The sequence below is a fragment of the Cricetulus griseus genome, chromosome 2 (genome assembly GCF_003668045.3).
Source record: "Cricetulus griseus strain 17A/GY chromosome 2, alternate assembly CriGri-PICRH-1.0, whole genome shotgun sequence".
Lineage (NCBI taxonomy): Eukaryota > Metazoa > Chordata > Mammalia > Rodentia > Cricetidae > Cricetulus > Cricetulus griseus.
Genome location: NC_048595.1, coordinates 181992342 through 182014850, shown reverse-complemented (window position 1 = coordinate 182014850; position 22509 = coordinate 181992342). Strand labels below are relative to the sequence as shown.

General features: G+C 41.6%; 1 protein-coding gene across 4 annotated transcripts in view; it reads right to left on the bottom strand.

The window, feature by feature from the left end:
• Positions 1-5722, bottom strand: part of Marchf3 (membrane associated ring-CH-type finger 3) — a 142933-nt gene extending 137211 nt beyond the window's left edge. For all 4 annotated transcript variants that reach the window (XM_035440144.1, XM_035440143.1, XM_027400931.2 and 1 more), the window contains exon 1: positions 5495-5722. The gene's annotated coding sequence lies outside the window, so the exon portion shown is untranslated. The remainder of the gene's footprint in view (positions 1-5494) is intronic.
• Between the last annotated feature and the right edge of the window lie 16787 nt (positions 5723-22509).

Sequence of the window (22509 nt, the reverse complement as noted above, 5' to 3'; positions counted from 1 at the left end):
TGCACATCTACCTATATATGCAGGCAGAGCACTCGGACACATAAAATAAATCTTGGAACAGACATGGTGGAGCATGCCTACAGTCCTCACATTCAGGAGGCAGAATCGGGTAGATCTCTGTGAGTTTCAGGCCACCCTGGTCTATAAGAAGCATTCCAATCCAGTCAGAGTTCCACAGTGAGATACTGTCTCAAAAGAAAAATCTTGGGATATACACTCATAGTTTTTCCAATTATGTGGCATCTTCTTGTCCATTTATTTCATAGCAAAAAAGTTTTAAGAACCTTCAAAAAGAGCACATTTTGCTCACTTGAAATATGTGTGTGTTTTAGCATAAAATATACTTGGCAGGTCCTAACATAATTGGATGGCTACGCCTTGCAAAAACTTGATTTCTTTTTAATCAAATTTTTAGAACCATACTGGGTTTCTTGCCAGGGCTGCAATAGTGAGCAATAAATACATCATTAGATCAATGGTGGTCTGATGATAGATTACTCGAAAGATATTTCCAGCCAAGAAGAATAAGATCAGACATCTCATTGTGCAAAGATTAATAAAATATTGTTTAAAGCATAGATACCAAGTTAATATAACAGGGAAGGAAACATTGAAAAACAGAATGGAACAGCCAGGGGTTTATGATGTAGTGATATTGATCATGGATTTTCCCGAGTACTTGAGACCAGCCACACTATTATATATGCCTCTGATTAGACCTTGAGAAGAGAAGGAAAAAAGTTATAAAAAAGAAACCAGGGGAAGGCCTGCTGCTATAATAAATTATTAAAAGCAAGCAGGGTGAGTGGGTTGTAAAGACAATATAAAACAGAATCAATGCTCGCAAGAAACCCCAGACCATCCACACTTCTATAAATTTCTTACCACTCTGTCTGGCATTTCACTGGAGGTATTTCTTTCCCACACACTCCCCACCCCACCCCCACCCTGACCCTTCACTCTCAACCTAGTTCTTTTTTCAGAGCTAAGCATTTGTTTTTCTTGTGTAACCCAGGCTCTGCTGTCTGCAGTCATGTCTTCAGCTTGTATTAGCAGTGTCTGTGAGGACACAGATGAGTGCATCTGTCACTTCATTCATCTGGACCTTAAATATAACACTGACTGTAAGCTGGAGATACTGAGTATGAAACACATGTCAATATTACTTCAATATCATTCTTCACAAGTTTTCTTTTTCCTTATTGTCAAATCCACAAAGCTAAAGCTACATTAAAACTTCTCTAGCTCAATAACTACTTCCTGTGAGATAGGAATACTGCTAGACTAGCAAATGGAGGGATTCAAAGGGGTAATTTGGAAGAAGAGTTAAAATGGTTAAAATTTATATATTAGGAGATGTTAAGAGAACAGATTGACTTGAAAAGTGAACCCTTTTTTTTTTAATGATTTCACTATGGGAATAAGGGTAAAGGAAAAAGGGTCAAACACTTGAAAAGAATTTGTCAAATGAAAGTGAGATGCCAAAAGTATGCCATGGTTTAAAAAAAAAAAAAAGAATTGTTGCATAGAAGCTTGTAATGACCTATGGCCCAGTTTCAAGAAAGGCAGCATTCTAAGTAGTCGATTGCTTTCTCTTTCCTTTTTCTTCTTCCTTCCTTCCTTCTGTGTGCCTGTTTGTCTAAAGTGGGCATAAGTCAATGCTGTTGTATGTCTGGGGCTGTGATATACCTCAGGTTTTACAGCCATTCTAAATCCCTCAAGTTATGCAGAAGCTTGGAAAATGGAATGTAACAATTTTGTTAGTGTAAAAAACAGAAGTATTAGTATAACATGATAATAGACAAAAATAGTGCAAGGCTAAAATGCTGGTCCAAAGAATTCCTCATATAGGCTTTGTCCCCAATAGTGTTCTGTGACCTTTAGTAAACTATTAGCCTTCCATGTCAAGGTTGGCTGGTTAAGCTCAGGGTCATCTAAACAATTATCATACATGCTGGCCAACTTTATAAGAAAACTTATAAAGTCAAATCCAATAACAGAAAAAAAATGGAAAGACAATGGTTAAAAAAAAGCATCACAAACTAAACAAAGGCAGCTCACAGTATAAGGCCAATATCTCACTTATTGCTATTACCTTTAAACATGAGAGCCAGAATCCAAGTATTATCCTTTTGTGGCTGCTGTTTGTTCATCTGAAACTAAGTGGGAAAAAAATCATTGTCCTCCAAAGATTGTTAAGTGACCTATCAAATGCCAAGCCTTCCCCTTAAGAGAAATTGCTCTGTAAATGTCTCCATGATGATCCAATGATCTGGAACGATATAAGTTCAGTGTCTCAACCTATCTATATCCTTTTGTCATCAAGGAAGTAAATATGCTCAACATTTCTGATCCCCATGAAGTCTTTTTTTTTTAAACTTGAATTGGAGGGAGGGCAACTTCTGATAGTGAGCTATTCTCTTTCAAATCTAACCTAAGAGTCTAATGTAGAGAATTTCATGAAATAGAAGAACAAAGCACAGAACACACATAGCAGGAGCAGAAGGTAAATAAAAAAACTAATCATTGATATTTATAAATAAAAATTAACACTGATTTCAGTAAGAATACAGGTAGCAATCAATTTTTAACCCAGCTCTGTGGTGATGAGACATTTTATCCAACTCATGGGACAGCTTGAAATACATCTAAGGTAACTTTTAGAATGTGAGTAGCATAGTGGGTGGGTCAATCAAGTAGCTACAGTTTCCTAAGGAAACACTTGAGTGTGGTTAAGTCTGTACTGTCCTTGACTTATGCATGCTTCTGTCCTATCACCAAGAGACAAAAAGGCTTCATTTTCATCCTTCAGGAAGAAATGATCAACAATGTCTACTAGAACTGGCCAAATCACCCCAGAACATCCAGAAATCACTGGTACAGAAGCAGGGAATGGAGGAACCAATGCAGAGGAAAACTATTACATTATTTTGCTTCTCCAGGAAGACTTCCTTAAAACTGGGGTGAATCCAAAATAGGAATGACTGAAGACTACAGGCCCAAGACAAAAGAGGCCCATAGTTGAGGAGAGAGTTAATAATTATCAATTTCATAAGGTCAGTAAATACCAAATTTCTGGATAATCAATTGTTAAGTCAACTCACAGACCATGTTATTTTATACCATAGACACCATTACAGTATTTCTTGGAACATGATCAAGAGGAGTCTTGTATTAGAACTTGTTTTGAGTGCTTAGAAATGAAGATTCCTAAACTACCCTTGGCCCCAGAACTGAATTCCTGGACAAGAACTGGATTTCCAAGGAGCCACTGAGTTCATTTGCATGATTCATGTGAAGCCAGGAGGATATGTATAGCCTTTTACACGCTTAGACATATATATTAGGGATTTGAATATTTTCTTCCAAATGTTTATGTACCATAAAAATGGAAATACTTCTTGTGATGAGTCTTTAAAACCACTTGAGTTTATAATGAATACCACTATTAAAATGTAATTAAGAACATAGAATTATTGTGAAAAATATCAACTATGCTTCTTGAAAGTATTGTCTTTATTGTCATTAAAAGTAACTATACTATTAAAGGAATTTATAGCTTTTTAAAGTATCAGTCACTTGCCTTCAGGAACTTAATAAGCTGTTATAATAATACTCCTCCCATACCTTTTTAGTCACCAGAAATTTTATGATAAAGCCTTTTTATTATTTTTAAACTACAAATTGTGAACCATTGTTACTAGTGATTAGGACAAATATAAACTTATTTCCAGGGTATAAATTCCTAAAGGCATGCTTCATTGGAATTACTAAGGCAATCTTGACTTCAGCCTTGGCAGTAAAGTTCTATTTACTTCTATTAAAGTGTGTGAGAGCATGTTTGCATATGTATGTGTGTGTTCAAAACAATTTATTTTTAGTGCAGTCTCTGAAGCAAAAGAAAACAGTTTGTGATATACGTGTTACTGCAAGGCTGTAAAGCAGCATTGCTGGCGACATGACAACCATATTTCTTCTCAGGGGATTATTTTTTTCTCCTGTAATTCCCCCTCCTCAAATTATGGTTACAGCTATATCAGAAAATACAGTCTCCCCTTTCTGGAGACAGAATTCCCTTCATCTCCCTCAATAAAACTGCAACTTCAGGCCAAACAGTGGATGAAAATAGAAGAGGAAGGCTTTGTTTGTAGCATGCTGTTTTGCTAAGGGTTGCCCCCTTAGCCACGATCCACCCGGTGCTCTGGCTGAAGTGTACATGCTATGTTTTAACAGATGGGCTGGGTGGCAGCGACTGGGCTGTAAACAGGAACGTGAAATCTACACTGAGTGGTATTGAACTGAGTGCTCGTAAAGTTCACGGCCATATACTGACCCAGACAGACCAGACAGGTGCAGACATGCCTACACACACACACACACACACACACACACACACACACACACACACACTGAGTTAATCCTTCATATATTTCTACCTCATTCCCCTATCAATCCTGAACATATACACACATGCTCAGATATGTGTATATGTATGTACACTCACATCTATTACATAAATCAATGTTTTACATATTTTAAAATATCAAACTGCTCCCAACTTCTGATCCAACTATCTCTAGTACTCTCAATGAGCTCTCATACATACCAAATAAGAATGACAAGACAATACTGCACTGAATTTTATTCAGTCCACACAGAATATAAGCTCTATGCAACTGCACTCAGGAAATCAAAGCAGCTTTTTACCACAAAGAGAGGTAAGGAAGAAAAAAAAAATGTAACCCAGGCTAAGTCAAAAACCAAGTGTCAGGTTTAACCTTGAATCCTCTGTTGTCAGTTCTTGCCACAACTTCATCAGTTAAAAACACAGGTGCTTTAACAAACATCACCAAACCAGGGTGGCAGACTCTTAGCCTGTCTTCAGCCTCTAGGCTCCCTGCTGGTCCGAATCAAGTTCCGCAGACACACCTTGTTGTGGATGTGGAGGTCTGAGCACCCTAGGAAGAGGGGCGCAGATCCAAGGACTGACAGGAAGCAATTACTTCCCAAACTTTAACGTTCAGTATTGCTGTCAATTTCCTCGAATCTGCAGAGTACGGAAGGGGCCTGCTAAGGTCCCCGGAGGATCCCTCCAATTCTCACTCAGAACGCGACCAGCGCTTGCTGCGCACGCCGGTTCGGGCGCCGGTTAATGTTTAGAAACCAGTCACAGCCATCTAGGAACTGGTGTGCGCGCACCGAGGCGTCCCTGAGAGCCGTGTCACCGCCGCAGAGGGGCAGGGTCGCGCCCCGGACCTAAGGGTAGCAACCGCCAAAGCCAAGTCGGTGTCCACGCACAGCCGCGTCCCGGGCCGAGTTGGGATGCTTTTGAAAACCAGAAGTTCGGAAGCCGGGACGCTGGCAGCGAGAAAGTGTCCCCTGCCTTGCCCTGCCCTCCCACAGCCGACATGCTCCCACCCACTAGCACCGACGCGGTCCCCTGCTCGCTGGCAAAGCGGCGCCTAGGAGCCGCTTGCGCGGCGCGGCCACTCACCCTCCTGGCCCAGTCCAGACGCCAAATCCACGCCCCTGCTGCAGATCCTCTGTCCCAAGTTGCTCCGAACCGCCTGCTGCTTGCGCCCCGCGAGACCTGGGCTCATTGAATCTAGTGGGCACCTGGCGGGGATCGTGGCAAGCCCAGCGGCCGCCCGACTCAGCAGTCGCCCAGAGCGCGCTGACAATTCACAGACCGGCTCAGCGAATGAGGCGGAACGCCGCGCTGCACTGACTAGGCTCCTAAGGGGGCGGGGTCGTGGGGGCGTGGCCTGCCTCGGGACAGTCCCCCGTAAGGCGGGGCGTCCACTAGCTTTTGACTGGCGTAGTCCATACCCAATCGTTGGGGCACCAGGACTTTTGGAGGCCGTGGGAGGTGCCCACCACGTGGTCCCGCCCCTCAGTCACTGTCCTATCGCTTACAGCCGAGCGTTGGCCGGGAGACGCTCTGGCGACCTGTAAGTTGGCAGTTGTGAAGTGCGGTGGTGGTGGTGGTGGTGGCTGCTGCCGGCTTCAGCGTGGCCAGAGGCAGTGGGATCGTCCAGGGAACGAGGCTGCGGCCAGGGAAGACAGACGGCAGGAGCTCCCAGAGCCGTCGCGAGTGGGGACGCTGTGGAGAACATCCCTCGTTCCTGGCACCAGTAGGAGGCGCGGGACTTGGCCCCAAAGACGCCCCAGACATCCGAGGACTCTGAGTACCCATAGAGGGTGAATCCCACAAGGTCCAACCCTACTGGAAACGGCTCTAAGCTCCGAAACAAAAACTCTGGTCTAGCCAACCTCCGGGAAAGTACAAAGCAAGACACTCTACTCTCCCTTTCCCTCCACACCGCTAGGGACCCTTAGCAAAAGCCTGATTCTTCTCACGCCCTAAGGTTCCCCACGCACTTCCCATCCTCCACAGTGGTCCTCCAGGATTATCGAGAGGCCAGAACCATCCATCTTCTTGGACAGAAAACCGCAGAGCAAGCTACATCTGTCGGACTCTGTATTCCCTTCTTTCCCCTTCGGAAATCCTTGATTAGGATGAAGACATGAAGCAGCTCATAGTTGAAAGTGCATTGGGGAGCCTTTCGGTCACTGTCAGCTTACTTTTCACTGCTGCAGTCTTGCCAGAATGGTCTTTCTGCCAGGCTTTAGGGCTGTACATACATGCATCTGCACACACAGACACACACAAACACCGGACTGGGGGTTGAAGGGAACAGAAGCAGACACTTGAGTATTGCTGTCTCACTAAGGCTTAGAATATGAGCATGTCCTAGACTGTTTTCTGGTGAAGGTAAAGCCTATCTGTGCCTAGACCTGTACCTGTGCACCCAAATCGTGCCAACACGGAAATCACAACAGTACAGGAAAGAAGCCCAAACTTGCTGCTGTTCTACCACTCACATGTACCCTCACCACACCCCACCTCCATACAACCCAAGCACTTCAGATCACTGCCTCAGTTCTGAGAAATCCTACAGGGTTTATGTAGTCTTTCAGTACAGGTGACTATTCATGTGTGAGAGCGCTGCAGGTGTTATTTCAATGGCCACCTGGCTTCCACAAGTTCCTGCATTATAGCTCATGTCTCTTGAGAAGACTCCGATGAGGTCAGTAGGGAGAAGGAAGGTAAAGGGTAGCTTTCAACTGGCAAGGAGTGAAAAGGCACCTATAGCAGACAAGGCTGCAACTCTTAGGTGAGTGAGCTCTGGCATGGGTTGTTTTTAACTCTGGGGGAAGAGGTCCATAGGCAGGTTGTCAGAAGGGGAAGAAATAGGACCTGGATAGTCCTTAACAGGCTGTGAAAAAATAGTGATGCCAAGCCTGAGCCAAAAGACTGGTATAGATGCGGCAGACTGTTTAATTTCAGCAGTCACTTAGTAGCTGCAGAGTTACTAAGGAGAATGGCCTTTGCCTACAACAATTGAGAGGTAGAGAAGATTAATAGAACATATGACTCCCTACTCATGTTGCAATGGAGTGGGGTTGGGGTGAGGACAGGTCTGGGGATATCAGACAAGAGAAGAGAAGGCCCAGAAGACCACTCCCAGGTTCTAGTAGTGTGTCAGTCAGATTTCCTAACTGTGGCAAATACCAGAGAAAGTGTTGTATAAGGAGGAAGGGTTTATATTAGCTTACAGTTACATTGGCATAAGTTCATGCATGGTGCCTCATGGTGGAAGCACAAGGTAGAACAATGCTGTACACATCAGTGGTGACCAAGTATAGGGGGATGGCAGAGAAGGCAGATGGGTAGAAGTGCCCTAATGTCCTAATTTCTAATGGAAGTTCTACTGCCTCTCTGGAAACCAACTCTCCAACTGTGGGTCTTTGATACAAACTACAGTAAGCAGGAACACTCCAATCTCCTTTTAAAACCATGCTCTTCTGTTTGCTTTCCTGTGACCCTCTACTGAAGGCTGTCATGAAACATTGTCTTTGACTGGGATAATAGGAAGCTCTAATGGAAGAAATGTACGTCTTTGGACTTTTGTCCATTCACACTTGTGGATGTAACCAGAGACGGTGGTCATGATCATACCCTGTGAGGACTTTTCATGGGTGCTAATTGTTATTTTAAAAACCATCTTTGGGTTGATAGGATGGTTCAGACAGTAAAGGATACTTGGTATAAAGCTTGAATACCTGAGTTCTATCCCTGGGCCCCACTGAGGGAAAAAGAACTTACTCCCCTCAAATTGACCTCTGACCTCCAAGTGTTCATCATGGCACTGGCATGCTGGCCTGCACACACACACACACACACACACACACACACACACAAATGAATGCAATATTAAAGAAATTAAAAATAATGTTAGCAGAGCTGTGAAGCACTTGTGATATGTGGGTGAGTCCCTGGGTTTGATTAAGAGCACTAGAAAAAGTTTATATCACCTTGGTAGTAGGAGCCAAACACTGGCTGATAACTCCATGTAAAGTGACATTTGCATTAGCTACTGAGGGGGGAATAAAAGACATTCCTTTAGTAAATAAGACGTATACAGCTAATGTTTATATTTCCATTTCTTTCAGCCATAGACATATCCACTCTTAGATTAACTATACACCTCAGTTTCTCTTTAAGAATGGACGGTATTTTTGTTAAGGTTTCTATTGTAATAAAAAAAAAAAACTGACCAAAGCAACTTGGAGAGGAAAAGGTTTATTTCTTCTTTTTTTTTTCTCTCTCTTTTTATTATTATTAATTCAAGTTAGGGAACAGGCTTGTTTCACATGTACTTCCCCTCTCCCTCTCCCTCTCCCTCCCCTTTCCCCCATTCCTTCTCCCCCACCTCCAACCTACCCCCACCCCATCCACCCACCACTCCCCAGGCAGGGTAGGGCCCCCAACCGGGGCTCCACCAAGTCTACCAAATCTTCCTGTGCTGGGCCTGGGTCCCTCCCCATGTGTTCAGAGACAGAGTGCATCCCTTCAAGTGGGATGGGCTCTCGAAGTCCCCCACATACACCAGGGCAAAAAGCCAGTCCACCTCCAGAGGCTCCCAGGAGTGCAGGGGCCTCCCCGATGGCATCCATGATCAGGGGGCTGGATTAGTCCCGTACTGGCCTCCCAAAGAGCGTCTGGGGTCGATATGCTTTCCCTTTTTCAGGCCAACTGTTTATGTGGGTTTCTCCAACCTGGTACAGACCCCTTCGTTCTTCATTCCTCCCTCTCTTCAACTAGGTTCCAGAATTCAGCTCAGTGTATTTCTGTGTATGTCTGTCTCTGCTTCCATCAGCCACTGGATGAGGACTCTAGGATAGCATAGAGAGTAGTCATCACTCTCATTCTAGGGGAGGGGCTTCTAGGCCATCCTCTCCTCCACTGCCCGGACTGTCAGATCGTGTCATCCTTGTAGGTCTCTGGAGATCTTTCTAGTTCCAGATCTCTTCTCGGACCTATAGTGGCTCCCTCTGATATGGTATCTCTCATCCTGCTCTCTCTCCTCTATTCTTCCCCCAACTCAATATATCTGCTCCTCCATTTCTTCTCCTCTCCTCTTCTTCTTGTGCTCTTATTGTGGCAGCACCCACTCCCCTACCCTCATGCTCTCAATTAGCTCGGGAGTTTATGCCACTTCCCATTCCTGGGGTCCATTTATCCCTTAGAGTCATTCATGATTTCTAGTTTCTTTGGGGAAGAGGATTATAGGCTGGTAAACCTTTGCTCTATGTCTAAAAATCATATATGAGTGAGTACATACCATGTTTGTCTTTTTGTGATTGGGTTACCTCACTCAGGATGGTTTCTTCTAGTTCCATCCATTTGCCTGCGAATTTCAAGATTCCATTGCATTTTTTCTGCTGAGTAGTACTCCATTGTATAAATGTACCACATTTTCTCTTTCCATTCTTCAGTTGAGGGGCATCTAGGTTGCTTCCAGGTTCTGGCTATTACAAACAATGCTGCTATGAACATGGTTGAACATATGTCCTTGTTGTATGGACATGCAGTATTTGGGTATATACCCAAGAGAGGAATGGCTGGATCTTGAGGTAGATTGATTCCCATTTTTCTGAGCAACCACCATACTGATTTCCAAAGTGGTCTTACAAGTTCACACTCCCACCAGCAATGGAGGAGTGTTCCTTCTTCTCTGCAACCTCTCCAGCATAGGTTGTCATTGGTATTTTTGATTTTAGCCATTCTGACAGGTGTGAGGTGGTATCTCAGAGTTGTTTTGAGTTGCATTTCTCTGATGGCCAAGGATTTTGAGCACTTTCTTAAGTGTCTTTCAGCCATTTCAGATTCCTCTGTTGAAAAATCTCTGTTTAGTTCTGCACCCCACTTTTTAATTTCATTGTATGGTGTTTTGGTGGCTAGCTTCTTGAGCTCCTTGTATATTTTGGAAATCAGTCCTCTGTCAGATGTGGGGCTGGTGAAGATCTTTTCCCATTCTGTGGGTGGTCGTTTTGTCTTACTGACTGTGTCCTTTGCCTTACAGAAGCTTCTCAGTTTCAGGAGGTCCCATTTATTGATTGCAGACCTCAGTGTCTGTGCTTCTGGTGTGATGTTCAGGAATCGTTCTCCTGTGCCAATTTGTTCAAGGGTTATTCCCACTTTCTCTTCTAGAAGATTCAGTGTGGCTGGATTTATGGAGAGATCTTTGATCCATTTGCACTTAAGTTTCATGCATGGTGACAGGTATGGATCAATCTGCAATTTTCTGCATGTCCGAATCCAATTGTGCCAGCACCATTTGTTGAAGATGCTATCTTTTTTCCATTGTATGGATTTAGCACCTTTGTCAAAAATAAGGTGTTCGTAGGTGAGTGGGTTAATATCTGGGTCTTCAATGCGATTCCATTGGTCTATCTGTCTATTCTTGTGCCAATACCAAGCTGTTTTCAGAACTATGGCTCTATAGTAGAGCTTGAAGTCAGGGATGGTGATGCCTCCAGAAGATCTTTTATTGTAAAGAGTTGTTTTGGCTATCCTGGGTTTTTTATTTTTCCATATAAAGTTGAGTATTGTTCTTTCAATGTCTGTGAAAAACTGTGTTGGGATTTTGATAGGGATTGCGTTGAATCTGTAGATTGCTTTTGGTAGGATTGCCATTTTTACTATGTTAATTCTGCCTATCCAAGAGCATGGGAGATCTTTCCACTTTCTGGTATCTTCTTTAATTTCTTTCTTTAAAGTCTCAAAGTTCTTATTGTACAGGTCTTTCACTTTTTTGGTTAGTGTTACCCCAAGATATTTTATGTTGCTTGTGGATATTGTGAAAGGTGATGTTTCCATGATTTCTTTCTCATTGAGTTTATCATCTGTATACAGTAGGGCTACAGATTTTTTTGAGTTAATTTTGTATCCTGCTACCTTGCTGAAGGTGTTTATCAGCTGTATGAGTTTCCTGGTAGAGTTTTTCGGGTCACTTATGTAGACTATCATGTCATCTGCAAATAGTGAAAGTTTAACTTCATCCTTTCCAATTTGTATCCCTTTGATCTCCTGTTCTTGTCTTATTGCTCTAGCTAGAACTTCAAGTACAATATTGAAGAGGTATGGAGAGAGTGGACATCCTTGTCTTGTTCCTGATTTTAGAGGAAAAGCTTCGAGTTTCTCTCCATTTAGTTTGATGTTGGCTATTGGTTTGGTGTATATCGCGTTTATCATGTTTAGATATGTTCCTGTTATTCCTGTTCTCTCCAAGATCTTTATCATGAAGGGATGTTGGATTTTGTCAAAGGCTTTTTCAGCATCTAGTGAGATGATCATGTGGTTTTTCTTTTTCAGTTTGTTTATATGGTGGATTACATTAATGGTTTTTCGTATGTTGAACCATCCTTGCATTCCTGGGATGAAGCCTACTTGATCGTGGTGGATGATTTTTCTGATATGTTCTTGGATTCGATTAGCCAATATTTTATTGAGTATTTTAGCATCAATGTTCATGAGGGATATAGGTCTGTAGTTCTCTTTCTTAGTCTTATCTTTGTGTGGCTTGGGTATCAAAGTGATTGTAGCCTCGTAGAAAGAGTTTGGCAATATCCCATCTGCTTCTATTGTGCGGAACAGTTTGAGGAGTACTGGAATTAGCTCTTGTTTGAATTTCTGGTAGAATTCTGCAGTGAAGCCATCTGGCCCTGGGCTTTTTTTGGTTGGGAGGCTTTTGATGACTGCTTCTATCTCATTAGGGGTTATAGGTCGATTTAAACTGTTTATCTGATCTTGATTTAATTTTGGTAAGTGATATTTATCCAGAAAGCTGTCCATTTCCTTTAGATTTTCCAATTTTGTGGAATACAGGTTTTCAAAGTATGACCTAAAGATTCTCTGGATTTCCTCAGTGTCCGTTGTTATATCCCCCTTTTCATTTCTGATTTTGTTAATTAGCATGCTCTCTCTCTGCCTTTTGATTAGTTTGGCTAGAGGTTTGTCTATCTTGTTGATCTTCTCAAAGAACCAACTCTTTGTTTCATTGATTCTTTGTACTGTTTTCCTAGTTTCTACTTTGTTGATTTCGGCTCTCAGGTTGATTATTTCCTGGCATCTACTCCTCCTTGGTGTGTTTGCTTCTTTTTGCTCTAAAGCTTTCAGTTGTTCTGTCAATTCTCTAATGTGACTTTCCTCCAGTTTCTTCATGTGAGCACTTAGTGCTATGAACTTCCCTCTTAGCACTGCTTTCAGGGTGTCCCATAAGTTTGGGTATGTTGTGTCCACATTCTCATTAAATTCTAGGAAGTCTTTAATTTCTTTTTTTATTTCTTCCTCAACCCAGGAATGGTGCAATTGGGAGTTATTCATTTTCCACGCAAATGTAGGTTTTCTGCAATTCATATTGCTGTTGAATTCCAGCTTTAATGCATGGTGGTCTGATAAGATACAGGGGGTTATTTCAATACTTTTGTAACTGTGGAGGTTTCTTTGCTGCCAACTATGTGGTCAATTTTTGAGAAGGTTCCATGTGGCGCTGAGAAGAAGGTATATTCTTTTGTGTTTGGATGGAATGTTCTATAGATATCTGTTAAACCCAGTTGGGTCATAACTTCTGTCAGATCCTTTGTTTCTTTGTTAAGTTTCTGTCTAGTGGTTCTGTCCAATGGTGTAAGGGGGGTGTTGAAGTCTCCTACTATAAGTGTGTGTGGTTTTATGTGTGGTTTGAGCTTTAGTAATGTTTCTTTCACAAATGTGGGTGCCTTCGTATTTGGAGCATAGATGTTCAGGATTGAGATTTCATCTTGATGGACTTTTCCTGTGATGAGTATGAAATGCCCTTCTTCATCTCTTTTGATTGATTTTAGTTTAAAGTCCATTTTGTTAGATATTAGGATTGCTACACCTGCTTGTTTCTTGAGGCCATTTGATTGGAAAATCTTTTCCCATCCTTTTACTCTGAGGTATCGCCTGTCTTTGAAGTTGAGGTGTGTTTCTTGTAAACAGCAGAAGGATGGATTCTGTCTTCGTATCCATTCTGTTAGCCTATATCTTTTTATGGGTAAGTTAAGACCATTGACATTTAGGGATATTAATGTCCATTGTTCGTTGGTTCTTGTTTGTTTTGGATTTATTGTTGGTGGTGTCATTGTGTGTGGATTTTGCCCTCCTGCTTCTTTTTGTGTTTGGCAAAATTAGATTATCTATTGCCTGTGTTTTGTGCATGTAGTTATGTTCCTTGGGTTGGAGTTTTCCTTCCAGAACCTTCTGTAGTGCTGGATTTGTGGATATGTATTGTTTAAATCTGTTTTTGTCATGGAATATCTTGTTTTCTCCATCTATAATGATTGAAAGTTTTGCTGGGTACGGTAGTCTGGGTTGACATCCATGCTCCCTTAGTGCTTGTAGGGTATCTATCCAAGACCTTCTGGCTTTCAGAGTTTCCATTGAGAAGTCAGGTGTGATTCTAATTGGTTTGCCTTTATATGTTACTTGGCCTTTTTCCTTTGCAGCTCTTAATATTTTCTCTTTATTCTGTAGATTTGGAGTTTTGATTATTATGTGTCGGGGGGACTTCTTTTTGTGGTCCAGTCTGTTTGGTGTCCTATAAGCTTCTTGTACTTTCATAGGCATATCTTTCTGTAGGTTGGGGAAGTTTTCTTCTATGATTTTGTTGAATATGTTTTCTGTACCTTTGAGCAGTGTTTCTTCACCTTCTTCTACACCTATTATTCTTAGGTTTGGTCTTTTCACGGTGTCCCATATTTCCTGGATATTTTGTGTTAGGGATTTGTTGGACTTGAGGTTTTCTTTGGTTGATGAATGTATATCCTCTAGCGAGTCTTCAATAGCTGAGATTCTCTCTTCTGTCTCTTGGATTCTATTAGTTATACTCACGTCTTTAGATCCTGATCGTTTATCCAGTCTTTCCATTTCCAGCATCGCCTCATTCTGTGTTTTCTTTATTGTGTCTAATTCAGCTTTCATGCTTTGAACTGTTTCAAGAGCTTCCTTCACTTGTTTGGTTGTTTTATCTTGGGTTTCTTTAGCTTCTTTAAGAGATTTGTTTATTTCTTGAATTTTTTGGTTTGTCTTTTCCTCTATTTCCTGTAATTTTTTGCTTGCTTTTTCTTCTATTTCTTTAAGGGATTTTCTTGTTTCCTCTTTGAAGGTCTCTATCATCTTGCTGAGATAATTTTTGAGGTCCATCTCATCTTCATGCACTATGTTGGGCTTTTCAGGTCTTGCTGGAGTGGAGTCCCTAGATTCTGGTGGTGTCATATTGGTCTTTCTATTGTTGAGCGAGTTCTTATTCTGTCTTCTTCCCATATCTTTTTCCAGTGAGTGCAGGAAGGATCTCTCTATCTCCTCTTGTTACTCTGTAGTGTGTGTGGGCCAGGAATTCAATGTCCGAAGCTCTGGATGGTCTTGCCTCTCCTCGTAGTCTGCTCACTCTGCAGGAGTTAGGCCTCCATAGGGATCCTCCTGGTCTGGTCTGGTCTGGTCTGGTCTGGTCTGGTCTGGTCTGTGATGAGTCGGCGGAAGGGGAAGGAAGAGTGGTTTATTTCTTCTTACAGTTTGTATTTCATCATCTGTGGAAGTCAGGCCAGAAACTCAAGGCAGGAACATGGAGGTAGAAACTGATGCTCATGGCTTACTCAGCTTGTTTTCTTAAACCAGCCCAGTGGTGGCACCACCTACAATGGGCTGAACCTTCCTACATCAATCATTAAGAAAATACCTCCTAGTCTTGCCTGCAGGCTGATTCTACCTAGGTATTTTTCTCATTTAAGATTCCTTCTCAAATGACCCTAGTTTTTGTCAAATTGATATAAAACTAGCCAGCACAGATGGAATGGAAAAGACAGGCCATTTGTACTATTTTCATATTTACATACTATCTTTTTAAAATTAAATATTCTTGAGACTCAAATTTTACATTTCCTCCTTCCCTTTCCTCCCTCCAAACCCTTCCATATACCCCACCCTGCTCTCCTCCAAATTCATGGCCTTTTTTCACTAATTGTTATCACATGCATATATACATATATATTCCAAAATATAATCTGTTGATTCCATATAATGCTATTTGTATGTATTTCTTCAGAGCCAGCCATTTGACACTGGACAACCAATTAGTTCATTACTATCTTGTATTGTTTGCATTTTTTTCTACAAGTGCCTATCACTTGGACACAAGACAGAGCAGAGCATTCCTTTGGTTGCTAGCTTCCATAACCCTATTGCATTTGGGTTACCCTGATAGTCTATGATGGGAAACAAGATTTCTTCCTAGTTCAGGATCTTAGGCTGAACACTGCCTGTAAGAAACAAAAAGAAACCCCAAAGTCTGAATGTGAAAGCCATTTGTTTACTTCCAGCCTATTTCATTCAAAGGGGTGAGGAAGTCTGTGAATACTGTAAGGGTGAGGAAAGTGGTATAGATATGTTGGATGGTAGATCTACTTTCAGATTTTTGAGAATTCTCCACACTGATTTTAAGATGCACCAGTTTGCAATCCCACTATAAATGAATGAGGTTTCAACTTTCTACGTTCTGGCCAGCATTTGTTGTCACTTGTTTTCTTGGTTTTGGCCATTCTGACTGGGATGAGATAAAATCTCAAAGTAGTTTTAATTTGCGTTTTTCTAATTGCTAAGGTTGTTGAACACTTTTATAGATATTTCTCAGCCATTTATAGTTGTTCTTTTGAGAACTCTGGATCTGCAACTCATTTTTTAAATTAGGTTATTTGTTTTTTAATTCAAAAAATTATATATATATTCTGAAAAGTAATCTACCAGATGAATAGATGCAAAGGCTCTCTTCTACTTTTTTTTTGTTTCTGTTTGTTTTTTGGGTTTTTTGTTTTTGCATCATTATTTGGCATTTATTTAATTTTGCATGATGCTATTCTCTTTACAATGATTCTTTTCTTTCTTTTTTCTTCTTTATTTCCTTTTTAAAAATTTAATTTAGAAACAAGCTTGCTTCACATGTCAATCCCAGTTCCCTCTCCCTCCCCTCCTCTCCCGCCCTCACCAACTCCTCTAATTCCTCCATCCCCCCTTCCACCCTCAGGGAGGGTGAGGCCCTCCATGGGGGATCTCCAAAGTCTGTTATATCATTGGGGCAAGGTCTAGGCCCTCCCCCATGTGTCCAGGATGTCTCTTTCACTTTGTAGGCTTCCATTTCACTTGCTTGTTTCTTCTGTTATATAGAACTGTTTTAATTATATGATGTCTGCTTTGTCCATTGTTGGATTTATTCCTAAGGGAATGGAGTCCTATTCTGTGAGTTCTTTCCTACACCTTTTTTTAAAATTATTATTAATTTATTTTACATTCCAATCCCAGTTCCCCCTCCATCTTCTCCTCCCACTCTCTCCACTTCCACCCCCCTCCTCCCATCTGCTCCTCTGAGAGGGTAAGGCCTCCCCTAGGGAGTCTACTAAGTCTGTCCCATCATCTAGTTGAGGCAGGACCTCCCCACTGCCCCTGTGTCTAGGCTGAGTAAGATATCTCCATATAGAATAGGCTCCACTAAGTCAGTTTGTGCATTAGTGTTAGATCTTGGACCCATTGCCAGTGACCTCATATACTGTCCCAGCAGCATCATTGTCACCTATATTAAGGGAGTCTAGTTCGCTCTTATGCAGGTTCCCTATTTGTCAGACTTGAGTCAGTGATCTCTCACTAGCTTGGGTCAGTTGATTCTGTGGGTTTCCCCATCATGGTCTTGACTCCTTTGTTCATATTATCACTCTTCCCTCATTTGAATTGTACTCCGGGAGCTCGGCCCAATGGCTAGTTGTAGATTTCTGCATCTGCTTCCATCTGTTTCTGGAAGAGGATTCTAGCTTCTCTGGGGTTTCCTACACCTCTATCTTATATGTTTTCTTCTAGAAGTTTTAGCATTTCCTGTTTCCCATTGAGATCCATTTGTAGTTGATTTTCATGCAGGGTAACAGATATAAGTCTAATTTCATTCTTCTCCATGTGGACATGCAGTTTCCCTGGTACCACTTGTTGAAGATGCTATCTTTTTTCCAGTATGCATTTTGACATCTTTATCAAATGTCATATGGCAATAGTTATGTGTATAACTTGTATTTGGGTCTCTTATTTTGTTCCATTGGTCTACATATTTGTTTTTGTGCCAAGTACCATGATGTCTTCATTACTATTGCTGTGTAATATAGCTTGTAATCACTCCAGCATTGTTCATTTTGCTCAAGATTGCTTTGGCTATCTGCAGTCTTATGTTTTCATATGAATTTTAGGAACTTTTCTGTGGAGAGCTGCGATGCGCCGTGCCTTAAAGATGGCGCCAGTTTCCACCTTCCACCATCCCGAGGGTGAGCACTCTCTGGAATAAACAACTCCTTATTTGGCTTGGTCTAAGATTCAAACTTGCATCAGCAAATGCGAGCCTATCCGCCTTAGCCACGTGGCGTTCTGGGGTTGGCTGGCAAGAGTGCTTTTAAACTGTGGGCTGGCTTTCCCCAGAGCCAGAAGATTGTTTAAGTTTTCTGAGTAAACTGCTTAAGGAAGAGTCTCAGCATTGCGTCTTCCTTGCTGGTCGAGGTGGTCGCGACACTTTTCTATTTCTGGGAAGAACATTTTGGGGATTTTGGCTGGGATTGCAATGAGTTTGGATTGCTTTTTGGTAAGATGTTTGCTTGCACAATATTAATTCTGCCAAACCACAAACATGGGATGTCTTTCCATCTTTAGTGTCTTCTACAGCTTCCTTCTTCAGAAATGTAAAGGACTTGATATTCTACTCCAGAGATAACTTGCTCTGCTATATTCATTGCTGCTTTATTCACAATAACTAAGGAATAGGAACAACCTAAATGTCCTTCAACTGATGAATGAATAATGAAGATATGATGCATATACACAAGGGAATTCTATTCAGATACAAACAAAATCAAAATTATGGATTTGCAGTTAAATGAATGGAAGTAGAAAGTATTATACTGAGTGATATAGACTCAGAAAGACAAATGACTTGTGTTCTTTCTTATTTGTCCATCCCAGATCCAAATCTTTGGATATAAGAATGTAACTTGGAGTAATTCCAGAAACTAGAAAATAAGGGGACCAGGGAGGTGAGTAGAGGAGTAATAGAGAGAGGGATAGTAGGACACAGGTACTATGAAGGGGGAAGTGAGAAAAATGGAGATTTAACTAAAAGGGGGAGGGAGAGCAACACAGCAGGAGAAGGATGGAGAAGAGATAAATGACACTAAAGATATTTGAAAATGCCACAGGGAAACATTATCTTATGTTTATTTTAAAATAATATATATATATATATATATATATATATATATATATATATATATGTAAAAATGCTCACCCTAAAAGAGCCATAGGCTAGCTAATAAAAACTAATTGGACTTAAGACCCACTCATTAGAAGGGGATTCATGCCTAGTACTGTAAACCTATCCAACTCCCTGTGGTTGGTGAGAGTTATTGACCCTAAAAGGAACCCACTGTGTCATTTTCCCAAACAGTACAATTTCTAACAGCATTCTAAATACTTATTCTTACACACACAGTTAAGTAGACCTCTCACCCTCATAAGAGGAGCTTTTTGAAGTGGATGGAGACTATTACAGACATCCACACTTGTTCAAAATATAGAGAAAAACTGATCATTGAATGCTCAATCCCAACTGATACATCTACATCACAAATCCCACAACCAAGACTTGGCCAAATGTTGAAGAAGAGGGCGCAGAAAACTTGGAAGAGTCTGAGGACCAAAATGTCTGCTGTGAGATTGTTTCTTCTATATGACAGAGAGCTGTAGCCATAAAAATCTCTACAGCCTGCAATGACAATGCCACTTGGCATGCCAATGTGGAGGAAGGAATCTCATTAGGCCCTACCCTCATATGAAGAGTTACAGGCAATTAGTGGCTTCTTTGAGAGGCAGGGTCAATCTCTTTAGGAATGAGCCTCATAAGCTTTCCAATCCTAAGCAGTCAGCCTTAAACATATACACATGAGCAATACTAAATGGACTCAACAGGAGATGTACATACATATATATCTTTAACAATAATTAAGAAGTCATGAATTTGAGAGGGACTGGGGAGGGCACAGATGGAGCTGGCAGAGGGGTGGAAATGAAGTAAAAACAGTTTTCAAGCATAAAATTCTAAAAACACATTTTAAAAGAATAAGAAGAATCAGAACCACAGATGCAGGATTTCCCCCTTGTGGATGGTAAGCAAATTTGTGTTTAGGCAGTGAGGCCCTTCTCTGACAAGCTATATATACTTTAGAACCTTTGAATGGGCTGTGACTGGTAAGAGCCATGAGTTCCAATCTGAACAGCTGCCATGGTGAGTGCTTCTGGCAGTCACTTAACCCCTGTTTACCTTTCTTCCTTGGCTGTAAAACAGCTGGCAGAATTGTCCTGCTGCTTTTAGCTGCTCAAGGGGGACCCCATGACAATGGTGACTATGCACTGCAAATGCTTTGCATTTATAGTAGTACTGACTGCTGAAAAGGGGAAGAATGTGAGGCTGAAATGGGGAAATAGTGTGCTCTAAACAATTGCTTACACATGCAATTTTATCTATTTAGATCGCATTATTCTCTTGTCCTGTAAATGGAAATGAGGGGAAAGGGGCCTTTACCATCCTTTGATTGTCAAGTATTTCAAAAGATGTTAAATAGAATACATAATGATTGGTTAGGTTTTGTCAGCACAAGAGTCATCCGAGAAGAGAGAGCCTCAACTGAAAAAAATGCCTCCATCAGACTGGCCTGTAGGCAAGCCCATGGGACAATGTCTTGATTGATGGTTGGTATGGAAAGGCTCAGACTACTGTGGGCAGTGCCATGCCTAGACAGGTAGTCCTGGGGTGTGTAAGAACACAAACTGAGTAAGCCCATAAGCAAAGGAGCAAGTCAGTAAGCAGTGATACTCTATGGTCTCTGATTCAGTTCCTGCCTTGACTTCCCTCAATGGACTGTGACTTGAGATATGTAAGCCAAATAAACTCTTTCCTCCCCAGGTTGCTTTAGGTTATAGTCCTATCACTGCAAGAGAAATACAAACTAAGACACACACTGCAGGGACTGACAAGAGGGCTGATCAGGTAAAAGTCCTTGTTGCACAGCCTAGTTGATAACTGGAGTTTGATTCCTCAAAAAGTGGAGGGAGAGAACCCATTCCACAAAGTTGGCACATGTAAAATGGCCACCCATTTCACACCCCCCCACACACACCAATGAAGTGAGAAATCCACCCCTCCCGCACCTGTAGCGCTGACCACGCCCACTTGGGCGTGGTCACAGGTGCGGACAGGAGGGAGTGGGTTTGGATCTGGGGTCCAGACAGGTGGCACTCTCTTGCTTCTGGTCGGGTGACAGAGGGGCAGCCTGTGTGGATCCTTAGAGCAGGAACTTGCGGCAGTCATCTGCTTCTTGTGTAAGTAACTTCTCCTGAATAAAATTATATTTAACCTATATTGAACCTAGTTCCATGAATCTTGATCCGCGCGCGCGCACACACACACACTTTAAAAAGGAGAGAATGCATAATTAAAATGGAAAGAGTTGAAGCAGAGCTAGAGTTGAAAAACTTGCTTAACTAAAGACTATATTCCCCCTTCTTCCATTCCCACCATCCCCTTTAGCACAGATTTACTTTGAAAACTGTTCACATTTTTAAAAGGACCACCCACAAGATTTTGCAAGGAAATGCAGACATTTATAAATTCCTGCCAGAAGCTATACACTCTAAAAGCATCTTTGCCTGGGAATCATTCTGAAACCTTGAGCAAGTCATTAACTTCATTAGTAGTTTCCCATGGATGACAATGCAGTGATATTTCTGATCAATTTCATACAGATGGGAGACATAACTAACGGCAAAGCAGTCTGAGACTACAAAATATCATAGAGGTGTTTTTGAAAAATGGAAGTATGGTATTGGTTTGTATACATCAACTAGAATATATTTTTGTAAGAGATTTTGATGGCACAGCATCTTCAGCCAGTGTGTTATCAGCCACAAAACAATGCAATCTTCTACTTGGATGTCAAAGCAACTTCTTCATTAGAGAGTTAGATTGGTACAGGTCCAACTGAGATAAAATGTGCTAACAGAAATGGGTAGGCAAGAGCAGTTTTGTTCCACGAACACTTGGGATTTCAACATACATTCTCAGAAGAAAAACTATGTTGAATTTCTTAAAAATTTATACCACTGAGGACAAGCCTGATGGAAGACTCTAATGATCTTGAAAAAATGATGACCTGGTAGAAAACTACACAAGGTGGTCAGGAATCTACCAGGGGAAATTCAAAACAAACACTTCTAGTTTTAATGAAGTCAGGCAGAGTGGCACATGCCTTTAATCTCAGCACTCTGGAGACAGAGTCAGGTAGATCTCTGTGAGTTTGAGGTCAGCCTGGTCTATATAGTGAGCTCCAGGACAGCCAGGGATACATAATGAGAATGAGACCTTATCTCAAAACAAAACAACCTGGGGGCGGGGGAAAGATCAAAAACAAACAAACAAACAAACAAAAAACTTCATAATGAAATGAGCAACCCTGAGGGATTAGGCAGCCATTGTGAAAGGGAGGATTATGTGCTCAAGGTGGTGATGGGCAGGATGGATTCCACTGTAGGGCTCTCCAGAGAACAACAGAACCTATGCGATCTATAAATGCATACACAGGCAGAAATTCACTATGAGAAACTGACTCAATTATGGAGGCCAAAAAGTACCCTAATCTGATTTTTGTAAGTTGGAGACCCAAGAAAACCAGTGATTTAACTTTACTCCCTGAGACTTAAAAAAATCAGGTAAGGTGGTATAGAAGTCTGTCTAAAGCCAAGAAATCAGTGTTCCAGCTCCAGCAGGCAGGCAGGAAGCAAAACTGGGATTTTTCTTCTTTTGTTTTCAATCCTGCACAGATTGGATGATGCTCACATTAGAGAGCTGATCTACTGAATACACCTATTCAAATGCTACTCTCCTCCAGAAACCACTTCATTTCCATTTATAATTATAGTCCATCCTGCAGGGAAGTCAGGACAGGAACTCAAGGCAGTAATCTGGAGGCAGGAACTGAGGCAGAGAACACAGAGGAACACTGCTTACTGGC